Source organism: Mesoplodon mirus (genome assembly GCF_964341445.2).
Source record: "Mesoplodon mirus genome assembly, chromosome: 15".
In the NCBI taxonomy this organism is placed as follows: Eukaryota; Metazoa; Chordata; class Mammalia; order Artiodactyla; family Ziphiidae; genus Mesoplodon; species Mesoplodon mirus.
Window position 1 is genome coordinate 48386955 of NC_138991.1, and position 21665 is coordinate 48408619.

A 21665-nucleotide genomic window follows, 5' to 3' on the forward strand; every position below is an offset into this window, starting at 1 on the left:
TGCTCAGTGAAAAACAATATTTAATTAGGGCTGAGAGAGTTAGACAAGCAAACAATTATATGTTCTATTACGATCAGTCTTGAGCCATTTAAGCTTCAGTTCAATAAGAAATCATTATAAAAGTCTAATAAAAATGAAAATATAAACAGCGTAGTTTTGTTTCATTTCAGCTGTTTCCTCAGGCTTGTGGATCTAAAAGTCTGTTTGACCATGCTGGATGAAGGCTGTCAGCCAAAAAGGGATTCAGCACAGACAGGAAGGTTGTGGAAGGTGGGCATGACCACCAGCTGGCCGGATGGGGGCAGGAGCCTTTCAGCTAAGCTGGTTTGGACCTGAACGACAGGGGCTTTTTCATCTTATTTTTAATGTCTGAGAAGCAACATGAGAATTCTGCCTGGGAGGGAGGAGAGACAGCTTAAAAAGAAACTCCTGGATGTCTTGTGAGAAGCTAGGTTATAGAATAAATACGTCTAATAAAATCCCCCTGGTTACCCAGCTTTGAGGATTTGGAAATAACTTCAGAGTGTTTCATGAAGGAATTGCTTCACAACAACTGGAAGAATGCCTGCAAAGGGCACCACCATCACCACAGAGGGCTTTGAGATAAAAATACCATCCATTGCTGAGATTTGAGTCTCTGCCCAGGCTTCTGGGGATGTAGAGGCGCAAGCCCAGGTCACCTCTTCCTTGTATCCTTTCAACATCTCCCTCCTTCTCTCTAGGAGTTCCAGTCTTCTTTCTGGAATACCCAGTGTGTCATGAGGATACGGTCTGGAGGTACTCCTGGTACAAGTTAGGTCTTTGGGGTTGCAAGTGACAGAAAATCCCACTCAAATTGGTTTAAGCAAAATGCAGAACCTGTTGGCTTATGTAACTGAGAACTCCAAGGCTGGATCTAGCTTCAGGCATGGCTAAATCCGGGTGCTAAAATGACACCCATAGGAATCCGTCCCCCTCACCCTTGACTCTGCCCCCCTAAGGTGTTGGCATCACTCTCAGACAAGCTCTCCCTAAGTGGTGGCAGGATGGCTCCCGGAAGCGCCAGGGTTATGCATCAGCCTTTCAGCAATGGTAATAGAGAAACCGCTTCTCCGAATAGCTCTCGTCAAAGACCAGCTTAGCCTATATGCCCATCCCTAATCCGGTTACAGTGCCCAGAGGAGTGGGACATTCGGATTGGCCAGGTTAAGGCCACATGTTCATCCTTAGATTCAGAGGTGAGATTAGCCTCTACAGAAAGCACATGATTATGAGTGGGAGAGGGGTTGTTTCCCCCAGGAAAATCAGAGTACAGTTCCCCAAAGTGGTGGAGGTTTGCTGGGTAACAATAACAGATTACCCCACATCCTCACCTCCTGATTTTCATAGTCATGGTTAAAAGTAGGTCCCTTTAAGGCCAGACACACACTTGGCATGGCAGGATGGCTTTGTAGCTTTGTCAGGAAGGTAGTGGCCAGTAGGAGAAGCCAGTCTGAACATGGTGAGATGACACAGATCCTACCCTTGACCTTCCAATATCTTTGAGGCTCTGAACTCTGGACTTGTAGTTCCTTATCTATTTTAGGATCTTGTCTGAGACCAGTTGTGAGTCAGGGAGAACCACACATAAAATGAGGCACAGAGTGGGTGTCTCAGGCTCAGGGGAAGAGACCATAATTTTTCATTGCATTAGTCTTTGGTTGCCCTCAGAACTCTAATATCTAGAGCAGAGTTTGGCAAAATTTTCTCTGGACCAGATATGAAATATTTTAGGCTTTGTAGGTCTCTGTTGCAACTGCTCAACCTGGCCATTGCAATGCAAAAGCCGCCACAGACAACAAGTAAACAAACAAGTTTGAAACTTTATTTACAAAACAGGCCACAGGCCAGGATTGGGCCACGGGCCATAATTTGCTGACTTCTGATCTAGAGCATGGCTGTAGGCTGGGCTCCTCAAGATGCTGCAGTGGACTTAGAAGCAAAACCTTTTGTCAGGAGTAACATCTGTGTAAAGAAAACGGGAGAAGGCAGGATGGGCCAGAGGAGCCGTGCGACTACTCTGCAGAACTTTAAAGGTCTCTGCCAGCCCAGGGAGTACTTTGGAATACAGGTTGCCCATTAGAGGGGCCCTGAATTGAACAGAAATGGCCAGGCCATAGTACCACTGCCTTGCTCAGTCACTGGCCAGGGGCCAGCCCAAGAGGAACGTGACCTGAGGCCCCTGAAGGAGCCACCTGATGGAGGCTGTCAGTCAGTCACATTCCTTGCCGCTGGGTAGTGTGCATCTCTCTCTCTTTTTTTTTTTTTTTTTTTGCGGTACGCGGGCCTCTCACTGTTGTGGCCTCTCCCGTTGCGGAACACAGGCTCTGGATGCGCAGGCTCAGCGGCCATGGCTCATGGGCCTAGCCGCTCCGTGGCTTGTGGGATCTTCCCAGACCGGGGCACGAACCCGTGTCCCCTGCATCGGCAGGCGGACTCTCAACCACTGTGCCACCGGGGAAGCCAGCGTGCATCTCTTGAAGGGGGACTTGAGTGGCTCATCTCTGGATCTTCTGCAAGACCCAAGATCAAGCAGTAAACACAGGGGGACGGCCCGGGAGGAAGACTGGCTTGCATTGGAGGAGGACTTTGGCCTGCCTCTGGAATGGGCCAAAAGTTTTAGATTTGGGACAAAACCCTTTCTGCAAAGTGTGCTTTTGCCTGGAACATACCCTCTCTTGAGAGCCTGTGGTGGCATCCAGCAGGTGAATGAGAAGTCAGAGGCCCTGGGTCCTGGCCGAACTCATCATAGCCATCACACGCGAGGTTAACCAAACTGATTTTGTTCAGCTTTAATTTTTTAAAATTTAATTTTATTATTATTTGGCTGTGTCGGGTCTTAGTTGTGGCATGTGGATCTTTCGTTGTGGCATGTGGGCTTCTTTAGTTGTGGTGCACAGGCTCCAGAGCGCGGGGGCTCTGTAGTTGCTCTGTGCAGGCTTTTCTCCAGTGGCGGCTTGTGGGCTCCAGAGCATGCGAGCTCAGTAGTTGCAGTGCGTGGGCTCCAGAGTGCGTGGGCTTAGTTACCCTGCGACATGGGAATCTTAGTTCCCTGACCAGGGATCGAACCCGCATCTCCTGCGTTGGAAGGCGTATTCTTTTTTTTTTTTTTTTTTCTGGTACGCGGGCCTCTCACTGTTGTGGCCTCTCCCGTTGCAGAGCATAGGCTCTGGATGTGCAGGCTCAGCGGCCATGGCTCATGGACCCAGCCACCCCACGGCATGTGGGATCTTCCCGGACCGGGGCACGAGCCCGTGTCCCCTGCATCGGCAGGCGGACTCTCAACCACTGCGCCACCAGGGAAGCCCTGGAAGGCATATTCTTAACCACTGGACCACCAGGGAAGTCCTTGTTCAGCTTTATTTTTAATTGGCAAACTTTTCAGTATAATTTGGCTTCCCATGCAGCCTTCTCTATAGCAAAGAATTCACAGGCCACTAGGCTTGAGTGAACGATTGTATCTCTCATTGTAAGTGAATACTTTGGAATTATAGCTCATGTTCCGCCCTCAGTTTCAGGTGAGTCAACCACAGAGAAAGGGGTTCACTGTCAGAGTCTTGACTCAGCCTAAGAAACTGAGAACTGGACTGTGAACCTTTGAAATGCACCAAAGCCAGTGCCTCCCTGTAAGGCTTTTTGGAACTCAGGAAGGCTGCCCTCCCTAGACACTCCCCTGCCTTGTCCAGCTCTTCTTTGGATTGTCTACATTGCAAATATTTGAGAAGGTCGTTTGCGTGGATGACAACCACCAAACTTGCAAGATGTGGAAGGACTCATCATTCACAAATGTCTGTAATACCATGCAGGTGACATGTGAGGCTGACAACTACAAGATTTCAAACCCGAAAGAAGAGAAAGGGAAATCTCTCCCAGCAGCCTCAGAAGCAGCGGATTAAAGCTCCACAATCAACTTGATGTACCCTGCATCTGTGGAATACATGAATAGACAACGAATCATCCCAAATTGAGGAGCCAGGAGTCAGTGCTATGCCTCTGAGTTGGGAGAGCCAACTTCAGGACACTGGTCCACAAGAGACCTCCCAGCTCCACATAATATCAAATGGTGAAAATCTTCCAGAGATCTCCATCTCAACACCAGCACCCAGCTTCACTCAACGACCAGCAAGCTACAGTGCTGGACACCCTATGCCAAACAACTAGCAAGACAGGAACACAATGCCACCCATTAGCAGAGAGGCTGCCTAAAATCATAAAAAGTCCACAGACACCCCAAAATACACCACCAGACATGGACCTGTCCACCAGAAAGACAAGATCCAACCTCATCCACCAGAACACAGGCACTAGTCCCCTCCACCAGGAAGCCTACACAACCCACTGAACCAAACTTAGCCACTGGGGACAGACACCAAAAACAACGGGAACTATGAACCTGCAGCCTGCAAAAAAGGAGACCCCAAACACAGTAAGATAAGCAAAATGAGAAGACAGAAAAACACACAGCAGGAGAAGGAGCAAGATAAAAACCCACCAGACCTAACAAATGAAGAGGAAATAGGCAGTCTACCTGAAAAAGAATTCAGAATAATGATAGTAAAGATGATCCAAGATTCTATTTCCAGGATCCAAAATCTTGGAAATAGAATAGACAAAATGCAAGAAACAGTTAACAAGGACCTAGAAGAACTAAAGATGAATCAAGCATCAATTAAAAACACAATAGATGAAATGAAAAATATTCTAGATGGGATCAAGAGCAGAATAACTGAGGCAGAAGAACGGATAAGTGAGGTGGAAGATAAAATAGTGGAGATAACTGATGCAGAGCAAAATAAAGAAAAAAGAATGAAAAGAATAGAGGACAGTCTCAGAGACCTCTGGGACAACATTAAATGCACCAACATTCGAATTATAGGGGTTCTGGAAGAAGAAGAGAAAAAGAAAGGGCCTGAGAAAATATTTGAAGAGATTTTAGTTGAAAACTTCCCTAATATAGGAAAGGAAATAGTTAATCAAGTCCAGGAGGCACAGAGAGTCCCATACAGAGTAAATCCAAGGAGAAATACACCAAGATACATATTAATCAAACTGTCAAAAATTAAACACAAAGAAATCATATTAAAAGCAGCAAGGGAAAAACAACAAATAACACACAAGGGAATCCCCATCAGGTTAACAGCTGATCTCTCAGCAGAAACTCTACAAGCTAGAAGGGAGTGGCAGGACATAATTAAAGTGATGAAGGAGAAAAACCTGCAACCAAGACTACTCTACCCAGCAAGGATCTCATTCAGATTTGATGGAGAAATTAAAACCTTTACAGACAAGCAAAAGCTGAGAGAGTTCAGCACCACCAAACCAGCTTTACAACAAATGCTAAAGGAACTTCTCTAGGCAAGAAACACAACAGAAGGAAAATACCTACAATAATGAACCCAAAACAATTAAGGAAATGGTAATAGGAACATACATATCAATAATTACCTTAAATGTAAATGGACTAAATGCTCCCACCAAAAGACACAGATTGGCTGAATGGATACAAAAACAAGACCCATATATATGCTGTCTACAAGAGACCCACTTCAGACCTAGAGACACATACAGACTGAAAGTAAGGGGATGGAAAAAGATATTCCATGCAAATGGAAATCAAAAGAAAGCTTGAGTAGCAATTCTTATATCAGACAAAATAGACTTTAAAATAAAGACTATTAGAAGAGACAAAGAAGGACACTACATAATGATCAAGGGATCGATCCAAGAAGAAGATATAACAATTGTAAATATTTATGCCCCCAACATAGGAGCACCTCAATACATAAGGCAAATACTAACAGCCATAAAAGGGGAAATCGACAATAACACACTCATAGTAGGGGACTTTAACACCCCACTTTCACCAATGGACAGATCATCCAAAATGAAAATAAATAAGGAAACACAAGCTTTAAGTGATACATTAAACAAGATGGACTTAATTGATATTTATAGGACATTCCATCCAAAAACAACACAAAACAGTTTCTTCTCAAGTGCTCATGGAACATTCTCCAGGATAGATCATATCCTGGGTCACAAATCAAGCCTCAGTAAATTTAAGAAAATTGAAATTGTATCAAGTATCTTTTCCGACCACAATGCTATGAGACGAGACATCAATTACAGGAAAAGATCTGTAAAAAATACAAACACATGGAGGCTAAACAATACACTACTCAATAACGAAGTGATCACTGAAGAAATCAAAGAGGAAATAAAAAAATACCTAGAAACAAATGACAATGGAGACACGACGACTCAAAACCCATGAGACACAGCAAAAGCAGTTCTAAGGAGGAAGTTTATAGCAATACAATCCCACCTTAAGAAACAGGAAACATCTCAAGTAAACAACCTGACCCTGCACCTAAAGCAATTAGAGAAAGAAGAACAAAAAAACCCCAAAGTTAGCAGAAGGAAAGAAATCATAAAGATCAGATCAGAAATAAATGAAAAAGAAATGAAGGAAACGATAGCAAAGATCAATAAAACTAAAAGCTGGTTCTTTGAGAAGATAAACAAAATTGATAAACCATTAGCCAGACTCATCAAGAAAAAGAGGGAGAAGACTCAATTCAATAGAATTAGAAATGAAAAAGGAGAAGTAACCACCGACACTGCAGAAATACAAAAGATCATGAGACATTACTACAAGCAACTCTATGCCAATAAAATGGACAACCTGGAAGAAATGGACAAATTCTTAGAAATGCACAACCTGCCAAGACTGAATCAGGAAGAAATAGAAAATATGAATAGACCAATCACAAGCACTGAAATTGAAACTGTGATTAAAAATCTTCCAACAAACAAAAGCCCAGGACCAGATGGCTTCACAAGCGAATTCTATCAAACATTTAGAGAAGAGCTAACACCTATCCTTCCCAAACTCTTCCAAAATATAGCAGAGGGAGGAGCACTCCCAAACTCATTCTACGAGGCCACCATCACCCTGATACCAAAACCAGACAGGGATGTCACAAAGAAAGAAAACTACAGGCCAATATCACTGATGAACATAGATGCAAAAATCCTCAACAAAATACTAGCAAACAGAATCCAGCAGCACATTAAAAGGATCATACACCATGATCAAGTGGGCTTTGTCCCAGTAATGCAAGGATTCTTCAATATATGCAAATCAATCAATGTCACACACCATATTAACAAATTGAAGAAGAAAAACCATATGATCATCTCAATAGATGCAGAGAAAGCTTTCGACAAAATTCAACACCCATTTATGATAAAAACCCTGCAGAAAGTAGGCATAGAGGGAACTTTCCTCAACATAATAAAGGCCATATATGACAAACCCACAGCCAACATCATCCTCAATGGTGAAAAACTGAAACCATTTCCACTAAGATCAGGAACAAGACAAGGCTGCCCACTCTCACCACTCTTATTTAACTTAGTTTTGGAAGTTTTAGCCACAGCCATCAGAGAAGAAAAGGAAATCAAAGGAATCCAAATTGGAAAAGAAGAAGTAAAGCTGTCACTGTTTGCAGATGACATGATACTATACATAGAGAATCCTAAAGATGCTACCAGAAAAATACTAGAGCTAATCAATGAATTTGGTAAAGTAGCAGGATACAAAATTAATGCACAGAAATCTCTTGCATTCCTATACACTAATGATGAAAAATCTGAAAGTGAAATTAAGAAAACACTCCCATTTACCATTGCAACAAAAAGAATAAAATATCTAGGAATAAACCTACCTAAGGAGACAAAAGACCTGTATGCAGAAAATTATAAGACACTGATGAAAGAAATTAAAGATGATACAAATAGATGGAGAGATATACCATGCTCCTGAATTGGAAGAATCAATATTGTGAAAATGACTCTACTACCCAAAGCAATCTACAGATTCAATGCAATCCCTATCAAACTACCACTGGCATTTTTCACAGAACTAGAACAAAAAATTTCAAAATTTGTTTGGAAAAACAAAAGACCCCGAATAGCCAAAGCAATCTTGAGGACGAAAAACAGAGCTGGAGGAATCAGGCTCCCTGACTTCAAACTATACTACAAAGCTACAGTAATCAAGACAGTGTGGTACTGGCACAAAAACAGAAAGATAGATCAATGGAACAGGATAGAAAGCCCAGAGATAAACCCACGCACATATGGTCAACTTATCTTTGATAAAGGAGGCAGAAATGTACAGTGGAGAAAGGACAGCCTCTTCAATAAGTGGTGCTGGGAAAACTGGACAGGGACATGTAAAAGTATGAGATTAGATCATTCCCTAACACCATACACAAAAGTAAGCTCAAAATGGATTAAAGACCTAAATGTAAGGCCAGAAACTATCAAACTCTTAGAGGAAAACATAGGCAGAACACTCTATGACATAAATCACAGCAAGATCCTTTTGGACCCACCTCCTAGAGAAATGGAAATAAAAACAAAGATAAACGAATGGGGCCTAATGAAACTTCAAAGCTTTTGCACAGCAAAGGAAACTATAAACAAGACCAAAAGACAACCCTCAGAATGGGAGAAAATATTTGCAAATGAAGCAACTGACAAAGGATTTATCTCCAAAATTTATAAGCAGCTCATGCAGCTCAATAGCAAAAAAAACAAACAACCCAATCCAAAAATGGGCAGAAGACTTAAATAGGCATTTCTCCAAAGAAGATATACAGACTGCCAACAAACACATGAAAGAATGCTCAACATCATTAATCATTAGAGAAATGCAAATCAAAACTGCAATGAGATATCATCTCACACCAGTCAGAATGGTCATCATCAAGAAACCTAGCAACAATAAATGCTGGAGAGGGTGTGGAGAAAAGGGAACACTCTTGCACTGCTGGTGGGAATGTGAATTGGTACAGCCACTATGGAGAACAGTATGGAGGTTCCTTAAAGAACTAAAAGTAGAACTACCATATGACCCAGCAATCCCACTACTGGGCATATACCCTGAGAAAACCATAATTCCAAAAGAGACATGTACCAAAATGTTCATTGCAGCTCTATTCACAATAGCTTGGAGATGGAAACAACCTAAGTGTCCATCATCGGATGAATGGATAAAGAAGATGTGGCACATATATACAATGGAATATTACTCAGCCATAAAAAGAAATGAAACTGAGCTATTTGTAATGAGGTGGATAGACCTAGAGTCTGTCATATAGAGTGAAGTAACTCAGAAAGAGAAAGACAAATACCATATGCTAACACATATATATGGAATTTAAGGAAAAAAAATGTCATGAAGAACCTAGGGGTAAGACAGGAATAAAGACACAGACCTACTTGAGAATGGACTTGAGGATATGGTGAGGGGGAAGGGTAAGCTGTGACAAAGCGAAAGAGAGGCATGGACATATATACACTACCAAACGTAAGGTAGATAGATAGTGGGAAGCAGCCGCATAGCACAGGGAGATCAGCTCGGTGCTTTGTGACCGCCTGGAGGAGTGGGATAGGGAGGGTGGGAGGGAGGGGGACGCAAGAGGGAAGGGATGGGGGAACAGATGTATATGTATGACTGATTCACTTTGTTATAAAGCAGAAACTAATTTAAAAATAAATAAATAAATAAAAGTAAGAAAGAAAAAAAAAGAATGGAGGAGAGGAATTTAAGACAAAAAAAAAAAAAAAAAGATTTCAAACCCCCCTGCAGTGAGTCTGAAGGCACATGGCTCCCAGCCAGAGACTACATTTCCCTGACTCCCTACGTGGAGCCCCTGGTTGACAGGGTCCTTATCCCCTTCGGGAGGGCAGAGCTGTGCTTGCAGAACTATGATCTGAGCTAGGGCCTGCGCAAGGCCACAGGGGGGTGGTACCTTCCTGAGGAGGGGAGTGATACCACTAGAGCTGCAGAATCTCCATCATCTTGTTAGGCATGGATAGTTGGCCACTGGTACATGAGAGGCTCTGGGGTGGGTGGGGCATGAATATTGGGGTTGGGGGGATCTATGTGTGGAGTCACTGTCTCTGGGTGGTCTCCGGGTGAGTGGCGTGCCGACTGAGGGAGAGGGGTTTTGCATCTGACGGCATCAGAGGGAGTGCAGATGCTGTGTCTACGCGGATGTGACGGATGCGGAGCCTGTGCCTTGAACAGAGGGTGTGAGACGTGTGTGTAGCATCCGAATGAATGTGCTTAATTTTTATTATCACACAGGTCTTTTATCAGCATATAATTTCAGTTTAAGTGATAGCGGCGCTCCCTCCTCCAGGATAATTCATTCCGGTTTATCATTGAAAGCAGAACTAAGGCCCATCCATCCTGGTTTCTCAAGGTGTTGCAGGCTCATCTCCTGGTCCTGGTTTGCCTGTCCATTTAGCTGGTTAGCTGGCTGGTTGAGCAGTCATACTTTAGATCACCTCTGTGGGTTTCCTCTCTTTTCTGAGCCACATTTTTGGCTTGTTCTGTGGAGTCATCAAACCCCTGTTTTCTCTGCAGCTCATTGCTGCAGAATTCTTTGTTTTATTTAAATGAGTTTAAATCACTCAGAATATAGTAGATTACCCTCTCCCTTGGGTTGGATCTTTGTAGGGATGGAAGTAAACTGAACAGTTAGCAGTTATCTTTTCTTCTTCTCTTAATTGAACAGGGGCTGGCTGCTGGGAAGATTGGTATTCTGCCCAAAGACATCCCCCAGCATCCATAGCTGGGTTCCTGTCGGGTCCGTAAATACATGAGGCCAGGCTGGGATAAAGGTGTGTCAGGGTTTAGAGCCGGAATCTCGCTGAACAAAGCCCCATTTGAGGCCCTACTTAATCTACGATGGCCAGTCCCTCCTTAACTGGCAGCCATCTGCCTACATAGTAGTTCACAGAGACCTCATGCCAGCGTTTAGGCAGCGTCCTCTTTTGCAAATGATTTATGATTCATAATGAGCAAAAGACTGCTCCTCAGATGACCTGTCAGGGTTAGCCTGACCCAGCACTGGGGTCCATAGGAGAGGAAACTATTCTCCATGTTCTGGGTGGGAGCAATGGAGAGACCACAAATAGGTGCTGCAGACCAGGGCTGCTGCCAGCCTATAGATTGCCTTTGTGTGCAATTGCAAAATATGTCTCCTCTGGGTAGACACAGCCCCACGGCCACACAGTTAGAAGGGGAGGGCTCTTTCTAGGAAGAAAAGTGACTTTCTCCGGGCACACTCAGCTCTGTGCCAGGGAGTGTGTAGTAGTGAGGAGAGTGTGGACTGTATTTCAGTCCTAGACCTGAAGCAGATGCCACTCCTTCTCTTGTGTGCCAGCCTCCCCCAGTGCTGGTTCTTCCCACCTTGAGGGAAAGAATAATCTACCCTCTTTGCCTTTTCTTCCTCATGTCCTCTTCATGTCTTAACCATTCTGCTGTGATGTAGGTATTATGTGTTCCATTTTAGAGATGAGAAAACTGAGGATCAGAGCAGTTTTCCAAGGCTGTGTAGCTTGTAAGTGATTGGACTTGGCTGATTAGAACTCAAATCTGTCCCAAACCCATGGTCTTTCAACTACATTTCCTTATAAAGTCATTGGATGGATTTGAATTTTCTGTGATCAGGACACATTCATCCTTCGGTATCCATGGGAGATTTGTTCCAGGGACCCCCACGGATAACAAAATCTGCAGACACTCAAATCCCTTATATAAAATGGTGTAGGGCTTCCCTGGTGGTGCAGTGGTTGAGAGTCCGCCTGCTGATGCAGGGGACATGGGTTCGTGCCCCGGTCCGGGAAGATCCCACATGTCGCGGAGCAGCTGGGCCCGTGAGCCATGGCCGCTGAGCCTGCGCGTCCGGAGCCTGTGCTCCGCAACGGGAGACGCCACAGCAGTGAGAGGCCCACGTACCGCAAAAAAACAAACAAACAAACAAACAAAAATACTGGTGTAGTACAATGAAGACAATAGGCCTTCCAAACCCTAAATCAACTGCGATCGAAATTCGAGGGTGGGACTGTCCTGCAGTGTTGGGTCTCTCCCTCCTCAACCCTGTGATGATGACTTTAGTCTAACTCTAGCTACCAACTCTTTGTCAGGCTCTGTGATACACACTGGGCTTAAGAGGTAAATGAGCAAAAGGGTTCTCCTGTCTAGTTGGGTGAGATTGACAAGTCCTGTCACCCAGCACACCCATGTCTATTTCTGTTTCTCCATGAGAGGTGCCTGGGGTGAAGGAGGAGCCCTAGACTGGGGATCAGGGGTCTGGGAGCCTTCCCTAAGGCTGGCTGCTGATTTGCTGTGTGATGCCCTGAGCAAATCACCCAACTAGGTGACCAACTCACTCCGGTTTGCTTGGGACTTTCCCAGTTTTAGCACTAAGGGTTCTGTATCCCAGGAACCCCCATTCTCACCCCTGCAAACCGTTGCACAGTTGGTCACCCTACACTCAGCCATAAAACATCCCTCTGGCTCCTTCATGGACTGTAAAGCACTTTGCAGAAAAGAAGGGCCCAGCATTTTTTTCTTTCTTTCTTTCTTTCTTTTTTTATTATATAAGTCATGCATGTTGATTGCTGAAAATAGAGATAACCAAAAAAAGACTATGCTAAAATGGCTAATAAACATAAGAAAAGATGCTCAATTTCACTCCTGAAGAAATGCAAATCAAAACAAGATATCATTTTCACCTCTCAGATTGGAAAAGAAAATGAAAACAGTGAGAACACTTAGTTGAAGCTGGAAAGACTGTGGAGGACACATGCCCTTTCATTTTCTGTGGTGGGAATGCAAGTTGGTGCATTGAGAGGTCCATTTGGCATATCTGTCAGTGTTTGAGTGTATGTACATCCTTCGTCCTAGTAAATCCATTTTAAGAATGTGCCTTACAGAAATACTTGCATGGGTCCATGAAGATGTATATGAGAGAATGTCCGATAGAGACTTTTTGTTTTTGTAAGAAAAAATTGGAATTAATCCAGGAGTTCACCAACTGGGGTGAACAGTGGAAAAATTGCACATCATGGAATTTTTTTTTTTTTTTTTCTTTTTGCGGTATGCGGGCCTCTCACTGCTGTGGCCTCTCCCGTTGCGGAGCACAGGCTCCGGACGCGCAGGCTCCGGACGCGCAGGCTCAGCGGCCATGGCTCACGGGCCCAGCCGCTCCGCGGCATATGGGATCCTCCCAGACCGGGGCACGAACCCGTATCCCCTGCATCGGCAGGCGGACTCTCAACCACTGCGCCACCAGGGAGGCCCACACATCATGGAATTTGAGGCATCTTCTTGTGACTCCTGTAGACAAGGGTTCTCAAATGTCAGTGTGTGTCAGAATCCTCTGGAGGGCTTGCTCAAGCAGATTGCTGGACCTCATTCTCAGAGTTTTTGTTTTTGTGGTCTGGGGTGGAGCTGCAGAATCTGCATTTCAAATAAGCTCCCAGGTGATGCTGCAGGTCCCAAAGTGTGGTCACACATTGAGAACCACGGATACGGAGAGAAATGAGAAAACCTTCTTCAAGTATGACCTAAACCAGATCTGGGAGCAGCACAGTCAAAGACAGAGAGGCCTGGGCAGGGGTCCAGGAGGGGGGTGAGGGGTCTCCTCTGATTTCCCTTCTGTTGGTCTGGAGACCTCACCTGATCCCTCAGAGCATGGGTCACGTAAAATGTGGCTGGATTCCTTGGCAAACATGAATGCCAGGGGTTCCTGCAGAGTGGGTCTTAGCTGTGGGCAGAGGGAGGGAGAAGCTTGTGGGTTGGCCTCACCAGCAAAGGTACAGGGCTGAAAGGAGGAGTGAGGGTCAGCTGGGTGACTCCTGCCAGCTGTGTTTGTTGGTGTCTCTTCTTCTCCCTGGGAACATGGCATTCTGGTTTCAAGGACAACATCAGAGGCTTGGGGAAAAGAGGAGCAGGTGTTTTCAGGAGCCAAACCTTGCAAATGAATTAACAGGTGTTGATTGCTGTCAGGCAGAGGTGTGTTATGTGTGGATATTGTTTTCTACCTTCTTCTCCCTTCAATCTCAGACTAACACCATGACCTCATCCTCCTCAGCTAGAGCTGCTACTGAACTCTCCCCATGTACATACTGTGACTTAATTTGGGACTTCTCCCTAAGTACACATTTTTGCTCTGTCTTCTTCATCCAAGGCAATGGTTTGTGGCATGATGAGGAATATGAGAAAGAAGTAGGGAAAAAAACGCTTCTTGCCTCCCTCTTGGAAACCCTCCGTAATTCCCATCACCACCACATTTGCTAGAATTTTTCTCAGTGTCCTGGGAAAGGTCAATGGAGGGATGGAAAAAGACAATAAATCACTGCCACTGCATTGCTCCTCATCCACCAATCTGGACTTGGCTCCATTTCTGGTCTCTGTTTCCCTGGTGGGTTATCTTTTGCTTTCAACAGGCTGACCTAGCTCCTTTAAAACGAACACCTTCTCCGCATATTCTATGCATCACTTCGTAAGGGCATTCTGGTGCCCACTAGCTATTCATTGTCTTATTCTTGAACCACTTTGATCCATGCATTGCAGTTTGCTTTATTGTGGACTTGACTCTTCTGGCTATTGAATTTGCTAGGCATTCTCCCATTTGTCTCTCTTCCTCATCCTTCAGATTCGTATGAATTTGGCTCTTCTCAAAAAATTCTTAGCTCTCCACCCGAGCTACACTGTCCCGGGTTATCATGGGTAGTTCCCATTCCTAGTCCTATCCCTAGTAACCTTTGTCTCACCCTTCCCGTACCAGCAACCCACGCCTGCAGACAGAGCAGCCCCCAAAGAAAAGACTGGGAATTCCTTCTGGAGGAATCCCTGGCCTGAACTGGAGAAGAGAAATACGAACTTGGAAGCAAATGTTCCCCACTCATGACAGCCAAAGCCACAAGACTTCAGCCTAACACCGAGTCAACTGTACAGCTCAGAGCAAGTCTTTGAACCCTGAGCCAAAGTGCTAGCCAGTGAATGAACTCCATGATAATCTAGCAAGCAGCACCTCCGCTGTCCACGGTGCTGAACCCCTTCCACCATTTGCCTCTGGGAGAGGAACAGGTTCAAGGAGCCCATGTGAAGGAAATTAAAACCGCCCTGAAAACTAGGTCCCCATCAGGAAGGCGAATACCACTAAATAAAGATCTAGTTAAACTGTTGTTATCTGAGGTCATCTGGTTTGGCCTCAGGTCCACCGATCAAGGAGAAAGGAAATAACGTTGAACACCTGGACAGGCAATGTGCTTGACACTTTGGGTACATTATTTATCTTAATATTTAAAATAACCAGCAGGGGTAGGCATTGTTATCTTCATTTTACTGATGAGGAAGTAGGGGCACAGAGAAGTTGCTCATGCTTTGGCTAAGCTCCTACAGCTATTAAGTGGTGGAGCCAGGCCCCAAACCCAGAGGTGCTTATTCCCAAAGCTGGAACTGATGACATTAGACCCACACACCCCTAAGGCTTGGGCTGATGGCTCTTTGTTAGGCAGCTGCTGACATTTGGGCAGGTCACCAGATTTCTTTTCTCCCTGGGACATTTAAAATGTCAAGTCTTTGGGCTTCCCTGGTGGCGCAGTGGTTGAGAGTCCGCCTGCCAATGCAGGGGACACGGCTTCGTGCCCCGGTCCGGGAAGATCCCACATGCCGCGGAGCAGCTGGGCCCGTGAGCCATGGCCGCTGAGCCTGCGCGTCCGGAGCCTGTGCTCCGCAACGGGAGAGGCCACAACGGTGAGAGGCCCGTGTACTGCAAAAAAAACAAAGAAAAAAAAATTCAAGTCTTTGAGACCCTGAAACCATTTTGAAAACCGTCATTGCCCTCAAAAAATACACACTACACCCACACAAATGAAAAAGCTTCATTTACTTTCTCATTTATGGGAAAATGATGTGAATATAAGCAAGACATTCAAATTAAAATTGACCATTTTATTTTAATTGACCTTTGATTCCCAGCTCACTGCCTCCCCAACGTCCCCGTTCTGGCCCCTTCCATCCCTTGCTGTGCTCTGTGATTCATCAGGGCCTGAGGCTCAGCAGCTGTAATTGGTTTGTAACTTCCTGGAATGTCAAAGCCAAGATGGAAATTTTGCGTATCGCTCCACCAATTCCATCCTGGCTTTAATAATAAGTTGGCAGAGGGAAAGGCAGATTTACAGCAGAAGAGAAATGTAATCAAATTTGGAGGTGAAATGCAATAAGTACAAATGCTAGTTTTCATTTGGAAGCTTCTTAGATAAATGTGATCTCACCCAGCTCCCCAGCCAAATCTGTTGTTTCTTCAGGAGCAGTGGAGGGCCTCAGTGGAATAATAACCCTCAGAGGGAGAGTTTGTATCCAGTATTCCCCCACCCCAGCCCCCGCAGAGTGACCCTGGTAGACTGGAAAGCAATGAAGGGAGAGGCATGAAGAGTCAGTTAAGGAGACAAGGCTTAATAGGAGCCTCTGATAAACTGAATACTTGAGGGAAAAGCAGAGTTAAGTACTTGTTAGGCAGTGTAGTAAGTGCCTTACAAGTCTTATCTGAGTTTCACAGCAACCCTGTAAGGTAAGTAATGTTATTCTTCCCATTTTATAGAGCAATAAAGTAAGACTTAGGGAGAGGATTCTCAGCTACAGAAAAAAAGGTTCTGTTTGACTCTGCAGCTTGTACTATTAACCCCTCTCTTACAGGAAAGTAACAGCTGACATTTCTTGAATATTTATGTGCCAATCACTCTTCAAGTGCTTCATGAGAACTTTCACAGCATCTCTGTGTGAGAAGTGCTATTGTCATTATTATCTTCATTTACCAAGTGAGAAAACTTTCTGAAGATTGATCCTGTAAAAGTCAGTGAGGGTCATGTGAAAACACGTTCACATCATTAGCTGTTAGCGAAATGTAAATTAGCACCACGACAAGATACCACTATGTATCTATCGGGATGGTTAAATTTTTTTTTTTCTTTTTAAATAGTGATAACACCAAAGGCTGGTGAGAATGTAGAGGACCTGGGTCACTCATTCATTGCTGGTGGGGATGTAAAATGATACAGTCTCTCTCGAAAAAGTATATGGCAGTTTCTTATGACATTAAACATGTGCTTACCATACAATCCAGCAATTTCACTCTTGGGCATTTGTCCCAGAGAAATGAAGACTTAACATTCACAAAGAAGCCTGTACATGAATGTTCATAGCAGCTTTATTCATAATAACCAATAATTGGAAGTAATCCAAATGTCCTTCAATGGGTGACTCGGTAAACAAACAGTGGAACACCCATACTATGAATTACTGGTCAGTAATAGAAAGGAACAAGCTATTGATACATGTAACAACTTGGATGGATCTCAAGGGAATTAGGCTGAGTGGGAAAAAAAAGCCAGTCCCCACAGTTTAAAAACTGTGAAATTCCATTTAAATAACATTTTGGAAATGACAAAATTATAGAAATGGAGAATCCAGGTTGCCATGGATTAGAGAATAGAAGAGGGAGGCCGGTGGCTCTGGTTATGAAAGAACAGCACAAGGAATTATTGTGGTAATGGATCTTGACTGTGGTGGCGGTCACACAGACCTACACACATGATAAACTTGCTTAGAGCTAAACGCACACACGAGCGCATGTAAAATGAGTGAAATCTAAATTAGGTTGGTGGATTGTATCAGTGTCAGTTTCCAGGCTTTGATATTACATTCTACTTATGCAAGATGTTACCACTGGGGAAAACTGGGGAAAAAGATCATAGATCTTTTTCTTTTTTTTTTCTTTTTTAAAAAACATCTTTATTAGAGTATAATTGCTTTACGATGGTGTGTCAGTTTCTGCTTTACAACAAAGTGAATCAGTCATACATATACATATGTCCCCATATCTCTTCCCTCTTGCATCTCCCTCCCTCCCACCCTCCCTATCCCACCCCTCTAGGTGGTCACAAGGACCGAGCTGATCTCCCTGTGCTATGCGGCTGCTTCCCACTACTGATCTATTTTACATTTGGTAGTGTATATATGTCCATGCCACTCTCTCACTTTGTCCCAGCTTACCCTTCCCGCTCCCCGTATCCTCAAATCCATTCTCTAGTAGGTCTGTATCTTTATTCTCGTCTTGCCCCTAGGTTCTTCTGACAATTTTCTTTTTCTTTCTTTTTTTTAATAGTCCATATATATGTGTTAGCATATGGTATTTATTTTTTCTCTTTCTGACTTACTTCACTCTGTATGACCGTCTCTAGGTCCATCCACCTCACTACAAATAACTCAGTTTTGTTCCTTTTTATGGCAGAGTAATATTCCATTGTATATATGTGCCACATCTTCTTTATCCATTCATCCGATGATGGACACTTAGGTTGCTTCCATGTCCTGGCTGTTGTACATAGAGTGCAATGAACATTTTGGTACATGACTCTTTTTGAATTATGGTTTTCTCAGGGTATATGCCCAGTAGTGGGATTGCTGGGTCGTATGGTAGTTCTAATTTTAGTTTTTTAAGGAACCTCCATACTGTTCTCCATAATGGCTGTATCAATTTACATTCCCACCAACAGTGCAAGAGGGTTCCCTTTTCTTCACACCCTCTCCAGCATTTACTGTTTGTAGATTTTTTGATGATGGCCATTCTGACTGGTGTGAGATGATATCTCATTGTAGTTTTGATTTGCATTTCTCTAATGATTAATGATGTTGAGCATTCTTTCATGTTGGCAAATATATCTTCTTTGGAGAAATGTCTACTTAGGTCTTCTGCCCATTTTTGGATTAGGTTGTTCCTTTTTTTGTTATTGAGCTGCATGAGCTGCATGTATGTTTTGAAGATTAATCCTTTGTAAGTTGCTTCATCTGCAAATATTTTCTCCCATTCTGAGGGTTGTCTTTTCATCTTGTTTATGGTTTCCTTTGCTGTGCAAAAGCTTCTGTTTCATTAGGTCCCATTTGTTTATTTTTGTTTTTATTTCCATTTCTCTAGGAGGTGTATCAAAAAGGACCTTGCTGAGATTTATGTCATACCTATGTTTTCCTCTAAGAGTTTGATGGTGTCTGGCCTTACATTTAGGTCTTTAATCCATTTTGAGCTTATTTTTGTGTATGGTGTTAGGGAGTGTTCTAATTTCATTCTTTTACATGTAGCTGTTCAGTTTTCGCAGAACCACTTATTGAAGAGGCTGTCTTTCCTCCACTGTATATTCTTGCCTCCTTTATCAAAGATAAGGTGACCATATGTGCGTGGGTTTATCTCTGGGCTTTCTATCCTGTTCCAGTGATCTATATTTCTGTTTTTGTGCCAGTACCATACTGTTTTGATTACTGTAGCTTTGTAGTATAGTCTGAAGTCAGGGAGCCTGATTCCTCCAGCTCCGTTTTTCTTTCTCAAGATTGCTTTGGCTATTCAGGGTCTTTTGTATTTCCATACAAATTGTGAAATTTTTTGTTCTAGTTCTGTGAAAAATGCCAGTGGTAGTTTGATAGGGATTGCATTGAATCTGTAGATTGCTTTGGGTAGTAGAGTCATTTTCACAATGTTGATTCTTCCAATCCAAGAACATGGTATATCTCTCCATCTATTTGTATCGTCTTTAATTTCTTTCATCAGTGTCTTATAATTTTCTGCATACAGGTCTTTTGTCCCCTTAGGTAGGTTTATACCTAGACATTTTATTCTTTTTGTTGCAATGGTAAGTGGGAGTGTTTTCTTAATTTCACTTTCAGATTTTTCATCATTAGTGTATAGGAATGCAAGAGATTTCTGTGCATTAATTTTGTATCCTGCTACTTTACCAAATTCATTGATTAGCTCTAGTATTTTTCTGGTAGCATCTTTAGGATTCTCTGTGTATAGTATCATGTCATCTGCAAACAGTGACAGCTTTACTTCTTCTTTTCCAATTTGGATTCCTTTGATTTCTTTTTCTTCTCTGATGGCTGTGGCTAAAACTTCCAAAACTATGTTGAATAATAGTGGTGAGAGTGGGCAACCTTGTCTTGTTCCTGATCTTAGTGGAAATGGTTTCAGTTTTTCACCATTGAGGACGATGTTGGCTGTGGGTTTGTCATATATGGCCTTTATTATGTTGAGGAAAGTTCCCTCTATGCCTACTTTCTGGAGGGTTTTTATCATAAATGGGTGTTGAATTTTGTCAAAAGCTTTCTCTGCATCTATTGAGATGATCATATGGTTTTTCTCCTTCAATTTGTTAATATGGTGTATCACATTGATTGATTTGCATATATTGAAGAATCCTTGCATTCCTGGGATAAACCCCACTTGATCATAATGTATGAGTCTTTCAATGTGCTGTTGGATTCTGTTTACTAGTATTTTGTTGAGGATTTTTGCATCTATGTTCATCAGTGATATTGGCCTATAGTTTTCTTTCTTTGTGACATCTTTGTCTGGTTTTGGTATCAGGGTAATGGTGGCCTCGTAGAATGAGTTTGGGAGTGTTCCTCCCTCTGCTGTAGTTTGGAAGAGTTTGAGAAGGATAGGTGTTAGCTGTTCTCTAAGTGTTTGATAGAATTTGCATGTGAAGCCATTTGGTCCTGGGCTTTTGTTTGTTGGAAGATTTTTTATCACAGTGTCAATTTCAGTGCTTGTGATTGGTCTGTTCATATTTTCTATTTCTTCCTGATTCAGTCTTGGCAGGTTGTGCATTTCTAAGAATTTGTCCATTTCTTCCAGGTTGTCCATTTTATTGGCATAGAGTTGCTTGTAGTAGTCTCTCATGATCCCTTGTATTTCTGTAGTGTCAGTTGTTACTTCTTCTTCTTCATTTCTAATTCTATTTTTTTTTTTTTTTTTTGGTGGTACACGGGCCTCTCACTGTTGTGGCCTCTCCCGTTGCGGAGCACAGGCTCTGGACGTGCAGGCTCAGTGGCCATGGCTCACGGGCCCAGCCACTCCATGGCATGTGGGATCTTCTCAGACCGGGGCACGAACCCATGTCCCCTGCATCAGCAGGCGGACTCTCAACCACTGTTCCACCAGGGAAGCCTCTAATTCTATTGATCTGAGTCTTCTCCCTTTTTTTCTTGGTAAGTCTGGCTAATGGTTTATCAATTTTGTGCGTCTTCTCAAAGAACCAGCTTTTAGTTTTATTGATCTTTGCTATCATTTCCTTCATTTCTTTTTCATTTATTTCTGATCTGATCTTTATGATTTCTTTCCTTCTGCTAACTTCGGGGTTTTTTTGTTCTTCTTCCTCTAATTGCTTTAGGTGTAAGGTTAGGTTTTTTATTTGAGATGTTTCTTGTTTCTTAAGGTAGGATTGTATTGCTATAAACTTCCCTCTTAGAACTGCTTTTGCTGCATCCCATAGGTTTTGTGTTGTTGTGTTTGCATTGTCATTTGTTTCTAGGTATTTTTTGATTTCCTCTTTGATTTCTTCAGTGATCTCTTGGTTATTAAGTAGTGTGTTGTTTAGCCTCCATGTGTTTGTATTTCTTACAGTTTTTTTACTGTAATTTATATCTAGTTTCATAGCATTGTGGTCAGAAAAGATACTTGATACGATTTCAATTTTCTTAAATTTACCAAGGCTTGATTTGTGACCCAAGATATGATCTATCCTGGAGAATGTTCCATGAGCACTTGAGAAGAATGTGTATTCTGTTGTTTTTGGATGAAATGTCCTATAAATATCAATTAAGTCCATCTTGTTTAATGTATCATTTAAAGCTTGTGTTTCCTTATTTATTTTCATTTTGGATGATCTGTCCATTGGTGAAAGTGGGGTTTTAAAATCCCCCACTATGATTGTGTTACTGTCAG